The sequence below is a fragment of the Pinus tabuliformis genome, chromosome 3_2 (assembly GCF_031772625.1).
Source record: "Pinus tabuliformis cultivar Carrire ecotype Pingquan chromosome 3_2, CPIR1, whole genome shotgun sequence".
Lineage (NCBI taxonomy): Eukaryota > Viridiplantae > Streptophyta > Pinopsida > Pinales > Pinaceae > Pinus > Pinus tabuliformis.
The window spans coordinates 238078201-238084200 of NC_142302.1; positions in this window are offsets into that span (position 1 = coordinate 238078201).

Consider the following 6000-nt stretch of genomic DNA (forward strand, 5'->3'; position numbering starts at 1 on the left):
GCAAGCAGCGAGGAGAGAAGATTGGATCAAACATTAGCGGAAGACAACGGTTAGTGGATCTCTTTCTCCCCTCTCTTACATCTCATAAAGAAGTAATCTTGAATAGCTTTGCATTCGGTTGTTGCTGAGGTACTATCACCCTTAGAGTGGGATAGGGTCATTCCGTATTGGATACTTTTCCCAAAAATAAATTGGCGACTCCGCTGGGGATCGTATCTTGTTGGTTGTTTGTGTTTTTGCTATTCATTTCATAAACAAAGGGAGTACCGAATCGAACTGCATTTGGATCTTTCAAATGCAAAGTAGAGGGTAGCTACTCTAGCTCAGTTTCTGGGCAAGTTTATGATTTGAAGAGCTGATCCACAAGGACTCTAATAAGCTCTTAGTGATAGCTTTTCATCCTCCTTGTCATCCCTTAGTGTGTCCTTGACTGATAGCTTCTGATTTGGCCAAAAACTGTGAATTTTTGAGCAATCTGTGACCTGGAAACCAAGAGAAACGAAAGTTTCGTTCTTCAGTGCAACTGCTGTGAAGGTTGTCTGCATTTCAGCGCAATTCCCGAAGGGGCTACCTGCGCTGAAGGTCAAACAGACAGTGTCCCACCTGCGCTGGACCAGTCTTGCCTTGTGCTACTGGGGTTTCCTACTGTTTCTTGCCCTGTTTTCACCATTGTTTTTTGCTGCCTGTTACCAGTCAATGTGCCTATCTGAAACCAACTTTCCTTGCCACTATTCCGCCTCGGTTGTATAAAGAAACTGTGTTTGTTCTTTGTGTATTTCTTGTATCATTTACAGTTTCCCATAACGAAAGTGAACTAGTCTTGCTGTGGCCTCTTAGATCTAGACCTGTGATAAAGTGTCGTTTTGATCTTAAGAGTTAGTTTGTTTGCTGTTCATAGCTGATTGAGCTTTTGCTTTCATCATATGGTTTGAATTTATATATTTCTAGTGTCGAAACAAGTAAATCTTAAGGTGTCTTTTGATTTTGGACAAGCTTGTTTGCTTTCACTTGAAATTGAATTCAAAGTTATACAACAGCTTTCTTTTTGTGTCGCACAAACATTAAGAAAGAGAAAATAAATACTTGCATTGTGCATGTGCATTATGACAATTTGCATGTTGATTTAGGAAAAAGTGCATTAGTGTGTGCTCTATGATCTGTGTGAAAAGATGTTGTCTTTCTTTTCCCTCAGTAGTTAAGATTTTCAAAGTTGAAAGATTGAAAAGCTTGCTTATCATCTTAGACTGCATTTAGGAGTGTTACTATACATCTCGTGGTGATCCATAAAGGCAAAATGCTAAACAAGATCAACCTTAAAATAAATTGAATTTACATAACAACGCATTGAAACATAACGCAAACACATAGAGGTCTAAGCTAGAGACGTGTTCCGGCGTCGTTAAACGTGATATCTTAGCGTTGAGTGGTTGGGTGATTCCTCCACGGTGAAGCGATAAGTATCAATACGGACTTGTGCTCCCACGTACCATCGCATATATATTGGGAGACCCCTATAGGAATAAAGCCTTTATCCAATAGGAAACTGTGTCGGCCGCCCTACTGATCGCAATGCAGTGAACACAACATTCACGAAGATCGACCACTCGTACCGTAAAACGTATTCTGTGGTTTTGCGAAACGTTTGGCACACCCTCTGCCTAGAACTCCAGAGCAGTTTCTTTTGGCCTTTTTCAAACTCTATAACTGAAAAAGTCCAGCCGAGCATTTGTCACTTCGGGCTCGTTAAAACATCGAAGGAGACTAGAGTCATCTTTAGCTTTTTCTCGACTCTTAAAAAGTGAAAAAGCAAGTTGTGTCTAAGCTTCGTTATAAAATTTATTTTAAACGGAACATAATCACCTCCTATTCCCACGTTTATCTTAGGTTGAGAACATGGAACGCCCTAACCAAGGAATTCCACATGATGGAAATCCTAGTCCTTTCTCCTCTTGGGGAGAAGTTGGTGCGCCCCACATGGCCACATTGTCGCTTCCAGGACTGACAATTGGCCTGCCTATTTGGCTATTCTCAACCAATGCAGTTCAGACCACCATGGTTCCTGAACAGTCGAGTCAACAGTTAGATGAGTCTAGAGCTGCCCACCAGCCTTCCACTTCCTATAACTCTTCCTCCAATCCTTCATCTTCGCAAGGTAGATCCGGCAAAAGCCAAGCTCCCATGGAGAAGAAGGAGAAGAAGAAGAGAGAGAACAAGAAGAAGGAGCCTAAGGCGACTGGGGGCAAGCAAAAGACATCTGACAAAAATCCACACACAGCACAGACCGGGCCTAAATCGCCATGTGTCATATGTAGAGGAGACCACTTCCATAGAGATTGTCCCTGTATTCCCCGGATACTAAGGGACTGGTCCCCTCGTTTGCACAATTCGGGAGCATCAACCTCTGATAGCCATGTTGATTGCTTACCGTCAACCAACGAAAGTGAAGGTTCAAGACAAAGAGGGGGAGCAAGATCCCCCTGCAAACTGTGCGAAGGCGATCACGCCATCCACCGTTGTCCCTTCTTAGATGAAGCGAAGAGAGTTTTGGAAGATCGTCCGGTTTCACCGGTAATGCTTCCTCCTGGATACAAAAAACTTGTGCCAAGTCCTTCGTTGGTTGAAAATACAGCTGGCCCGCTCAAGTGGTCGGCTGAAGCGTCAGTCATTGAAAACGAACCTACTGAATCCAGACCATTAGGGATCCTCCCCAATGTACCTGTTACATTGAAAGGGAAGACCGTTCAATTGAACGTGATGGTCGTTCAAGGACCCTTGGATTATAACCTACTCCTTGGACGAGACTATATATATTGCATGGGAGCTATAGTCTCCTCACTCTTTAGAGTAATGTGTTTTCCACACGAAGGAAGAATGGTCAAGCTCGTAGACCAACTTTCATTTCCGGGATCACGCATCGCAAATAGTCATATACCAACCCTGAATGGTCTATTCACCCAAGAAATGTCTCCACCCCCAGTCCTCCTTCCTGATGAGTGCGAGTGATTCGGAAAGATGGGACTGGGACCCAGGGGGCATGCATCCTGGTCTGCTTCGGGCAGAGGAAACCTTGGGTATAAGGTAGAATTTCCGCGAAAGAATGTGACTAGTCCGTACCCCGTCCGTGGATGGAAGAGGGGTTGTTCTAGCAGAATTCTTTTGTCAAGGTTACTTGTTTGACAAAGAGTCATTCACCCTTGTCTATTTCGGTAGACATTGCCGAAGAAAGAGATTGATTTGCGGCAACAAATAAAACCATCTTTGGGTAACCAGAAAGAGGCAAGCCTCACCCTTTAAAACAAATGTTTTATCGGATAAGTAGGGGCAGCCTTGAAATTATACCTTACACCTGGGGGCATGCAACCTTTTGGAGTGCAAGCAAGGGACGACTATTTATTTTTTAAATTTTTAGGTCCTCCCTTTAAACCTGTAGGTCTAACCCTTTAAACTCGTAGGATTAGCCGTTTCCAAACTTGCATAAAGAAAGGATATGAGGAGCATAGCTTCGTGAGATAAAGCTCCATAAAAAATAGCTATCTCACAAGAGACATTTCTTATCTTATGACTGGTATTTCGAGCAGTTTTACCACGGAATTTATGCTCATTAAGAAACAGAAAAGCGAGATCCGAGCAGTTTTAGCGTCATAGTTCATGCTCGTTAAAAAATAAACATAAGCTTTTGAGCAAGTTTAAGCTCGTTAAAAAATGAACTTCCCGGTAAATAACCATTAAGAATGTACCCTGATCAACCGTAAAAAGACCTTGGTCGTGTTTTGCTGCAGCCATCACCTCCACCGTTCATTTGGCCGATCGTTTACCTCCATATGATTGTTTACCCATTTTGAGGAATAGCTGCGAAGAGTGATTCCACCTAGCCATCCTTGTGACACTGCCATGATTGGAAAATTCCAACCTGTACCTGGAATCTGCTGCTATCCCTGTTTATCACTCGTTCCTCAAAAGACGAGTCTTCTTTGAGCTCTTTTCTCCTGACTCGTAAAATATGAAAAGTTTGCCGAGTTTTGGCCTTCCAGCTCGTTAAAGTGACCGGAAGAGCTATCCCTCCTCTAGATTTTAATCTTTTTGGACCCGAGGGATTATTACACAAAAAGGTCGAGCGCTTGTTTTATTCGGCTCGTTAAAATTATCGAAAACTCATCCCTTCTGTATTGTTTTATACTTTTTCGGACTTAAGGGATTAGATGACGAAAAAGGAATTTTGGAGTTAACTTTCTGTACCTTTTCAGACTCTCTAAAATTGAAAAGGACCGAGTTTTCCTTGTCGTTAGACTCGTTAAAATGATTAAATAGCGACAAACTTGTCTTTAGACGAGAACGAGTTTCCCTATCGCTAAGCTCGTTAAAACATAGCGATGGGCTTGCCCGAAGGGCAGGTTATAGAACAAGCATATGTTATCCTCCTCAAGCTTGACAAAAATAAAGAGGTACTGGTCAGAAATGACTGGGGAAAAATTGGGAGAACCTCAAAGCTTTAATGGTAGCAAGTCGCTCTTGAACATGACACTTTGTCCTCCGTATCACATCGAGTTGGGTTGTTTCATTCACCGGTCTCATCACCATGGTCCTCGCCAAACCATCCACATTTGGGGTAATGCTACCGATCCATCACATCAGTGTCGTTATATGTTCAAGAGATGTTGTTCAGAAAGAGTCAACCGTGTCCCATCCACTGCCATACATTATCCTTCATCCACCCATGATCGCCACCCTGAATCATATTTCACAGATTGTTTTCGCCTCCACTAAAATCATTAGCTCCGTTCTGTGTCACTGATGTGGGATTCATTAAGGCCCTCCTTTGACGGATCGCTTCTTGTCGACTTCAGCTCATTATCCAAGAAGTTGATCTAGGAACACCCCCCTCAGTACTTTGAAGCTTGCATGCGTCAATGGCAAGTTTCTCACTTCCGGCGACAGGTATACATCAATGACCTTCGACCAGAAGATTTTGCGTGGTGTTCGACGCCAAGTCCTTTATTCACACCACGTGAATTGTATTGCAGTACCTTGAGGGTCATTGTCATTATTGGTGATTCCTCTCGCGCTTGTTAACGGTTTACATTATTGACCGGTAATCAAGCGATGTCTTTCCATGTTCGACTTCAACACAATTCTCACATGGATCGACTTGTACTTAGAGTGAAGATCGAACGAGTTTGAAGACCCCAGATCTAGTTTCATCCATCCGGGCTGCGATATATATTCGGGAAATATAAAGACATTTGATATGTACATCATTGCAGCAGATGATCATCCTACTCAAAGGATGATAATTTCAGCAGAGAATTATCAGTCTACCATCAGACAATCGTCTGTTATATGTACCAAAATGAATTTATAAAGCTGAGCATGGGAATGCCCGCCTCAGCTAGATCATGAAAGCAGAATGAAAAATAATGTATTGTATTGTATTTTATTACAGGGCACCTCTCAGCGATTGAATGAACTTCGGATCCTCCTGATAAAGCATTTCACCCGATAAACGACCTCATACTTTAGGGGGCAACTGTTATAGACATTTTTGTGCCTTACAACATGAAGCATGAAATGTCGATAATCTAAGGGATCCAAAGTCCCTAAACATGTTGTTCCTACCCCTAGAGGAACAAGGTCAGCAAACCACAGCACTAAAAATCAGTTCTCCACCTGAAAACACTCAAAAACAAGCTAATTTTGGATCATGTCAACTGCTCCACTGAGCATCTGCGCTGAATGTCAACTGCTCCACTCTGTACCTGCGCTGAATGTCAAATCTAATGAAGGCTACCTGCGCTGGGCGAGATTGGCCAAGTGGCACAGTCATTCTGCAAGGTGTCAAATGCCCAGGAAGCTTCCAAAATGACACTTGGATCAGGGAATTCGCCTTGTGATGAGTAAGAGGATCTAGATCTCCAAGTGGAAGCAAGAAACTCCAAGTGGACTCAAGAAATGAAGAATAACTGAAGTGGGAGAGGACACTAGTCAGCTTCATGCCAGCCTCAA